Source organism: Hypanus sabinus, unplaced genomic scaffold, assembly GCF_030144855.1.
Source record: "Hypanus sabinus isolate sHypSab1 unplaced genomic scaffold, sHypSab1.hap1 scaffold_615, whole genome shotgun sequence".
NCBI classification, from domain to species: Eukaryota; Metazoa; Chordata; class Chondrichthyes; order Myliobatiformes; family Dasyatidae; genus Hypanus; species Hypanus sabinus.
In genome coordinates, this window is record NW_026781471.1 from 227,501 (window position 1) to 230,411 (window position 2,911).

Consider the following 2,911-nt stretch of genomic DNA (forward strand, 5'->3'; position numbering starts at 1 on the left):
ATTTATCTCGGAATACGCTCCGCCCCTGACTGAACGCGCAGCCCGTGTGGAGTTACTCTGAAATAAATCCCTGTCATTCCCCGATTACTCACTTAACACCTTATTAAAACCTAACGGTCTGTCATTCTAATCAAACCGGCCACAATTATATTTTTTAACATTTCGGCAACATAATGACCAGTGATGCTTTACCCCAGGATTCCCACGGTGATGTGCAACGTTTGAGATGTATGTCACTGAAAAATGATCAGTGAAAATGTTTCCTGGGTTATCAGTGGAGTCCAGGAGAAACTAACACCTCGCCTTTGGACGTCAAGTAACAGACGGATGGTATATTGACAGTGGTAGTTTGTCCTGCTCAGCAGTCACGAGCTTGCATGCAAAATTCCATGGCAACATTTGAGATTTTATGGTTTTTCGGTCCGGATTTTGTGGCGCTTTTCCACTGCCTCATGTCCAGTGGCATGCAAATATTCGGGCAGCCCTGGTCAAAGATTGTGTTACTGTGAATAGTTCCGTGAGTAGAAGAGCAACTAAACCTCAAAAGTCATAAAGTTAAAGATGAACCATTCTTTTCAACATTTTAAGCACGATCAGTCCATACGTTTTGTTTTGTACAATTTTAGAGTGAAGAAAAGGAAAAGAGCACCATGCAAGTGTTCGGGCACTCCAAAGATTTGAGCTCTCAGATAACTTTTACCAAGGTCTCAGACCTTAATTAGCTCGTTAAAGCTATGGCTTCTTCATAATCGTCGTTAGGAAAGGCCAGGTGATGTAAATTTCAAAGATTTATAAATAATCTGCCTCCTCAAATCTTGTCCCAACAATCAGCAGCCATGCGCTTCTCTAATCAACTGCTTAGCACTCTGAAAATTAAAATAAATAATACCAACAAAGCAGGAGAAGGCTATAAGAAGATAGCAAAGCGTTTTCAGGTAGCTGTTTTCTCAGTTCGTGATGTAATTAAGAAATTATTTTGTAATTTAGTGTAATTTTGTATTTTATTCCTGACACTGCCGCTGTAAATGAAACTACTTGCACTACAGAGTATTGTAAACCTGACTCGGAATGTTTAAAGGAGATGTGCCTTGCAATCTCCTTTCATACTCACATTTTTGAGTGCCTGGAATGAAGGCCAGGGGTGATGGCGGAGGTAGATGCCAATATGAATATGAGGAGAATAGAGGGAAGTGGACCTTGTGAGGGCAGATGGGATTGATTTAGTAAAGCATGAAATTACCAGGTCAATTGCTTCAGAACAACGCAGTGAGCAGAAGGACCTGTTCACGTGTTGTTCTTGGTGTGTGTCCGCAATATCACAGCCGGAGTGCTGTATGCATCTCTGATCGCCCGCCTCAGGAAGGATGCACGGGCTTTGCTACCGGCCCGGGGGGGCTCGAGTCAGATGGAGTCTGGGTCGTGACGGTGCACTGAGCTCAAAACTCATACAACACTGACTCTCTCCTCAGCCACAACAGGCCCTACTGAGACGATTCAAATACAGGGCAATGTAAATGGTTACAAATGACACAAGTTATTCATAAAGTAAAATGTTCGACTTCATTCGCAAAGTCCGTCAGTTGTGCTCTTTTTCGAGGCGGCTCCTGAGGTAACGACGAGAGTGTAAGTTGATTGTTTTTGGTTTGTTCGGAATGGAAGTAAAGGGCTGTGACTTTTCTTCAGCATTTTAAACAACCTGGACACGTTTTATTCACAAAATCGTACGAGGCTATGTGTGGAAATCGGAAAACCAAGCTTTTTCAAGCCTAGGGGGTAAATAGATACATTCGTAAGATTGATGAGTAAAGTTCAGTACAGTTTGTGGTCTTGAGTGTCGTGATGGAGAGAAAGAGAGAGAGAGAGAGAGAGAGAGAGAGAGAGAGAGAGAGAGAGAGAGAGAGAGAGAGATGAGAGATTTGAGTCTTGAGGTAAGCTGATGACGTCGATCATCCCCTGGTCCTCAAGTGGACTGTTCTTCTGTGGTGGAATAATTAACCCAGGCGAGCGTTAGACACACGAGTAACTCCCCACTGGTCACAGCCTATTCAAAATGCGAGAACCACTGATCGATTTTCCTGATCGATCCTCGTTCAGTGTCCAAAGCCATGTGTCTGGGTCCAGCCGCTGACCTGGTATTTATTTCAGCATGTTAAACACCAGCTGTCCATCAAACTGCTCCGCGCGGCTCTCTCTGTAAGAATTTATAAACAGGCAGTGTCCTTGTGGAAATGTAAACATCCGTCCGAGAAGCTGTAACTCAATCTTCCGAGCATTTTTCCTCTCTCTCTCTCTCTCTCTCTCTCTCTCTCTCTCTCTCTCTCTCTCTCTCTCTCTCTCTGCGTATCTGCGTTGGACACTTCCCTCTCTCCCGTTCTTTTTAAGAGGACAGTTCATAGGGTCAATTCAGGACCTCGTGACAGGCCCTTCCTTTTAGGGAAAATTTGGTCGAATGCATTATTTTGATTTAAATGTAAATTACAGAATTTGAAACAATACATATATAATCATCAGATAACAGAGCAAAAACGTATACCATTTCTAAATTAACATCTCGATAAGCAATCAGCTATAAAATTGTCAGTACCTTTATATGTTTTATTTTTAGGTTATATTCTTGCAATATCAGACTCAATTTTAATAACCTTCTATTATCATTCTTCATGTTAGTTAGAAACACCAACAGATTGTGGTCCGTGTAAACCACAACTGGTTTCTGGGCCGGACAAATATAAACTTCAAATTGTTGTAAAGCCAGAATAAATGTTAGCAGCTCCTTTTCAACAGTATTTTTTTCTAGTGCACATTAAATTTCTTAGAGAAGTGAGCAACTGGGTGTTAAATGTCATACACACCTTTCTGTAACAATACCGCCCCAACAGTCTCGTCACTAGCGTCTGTTGTTACAGTAAAT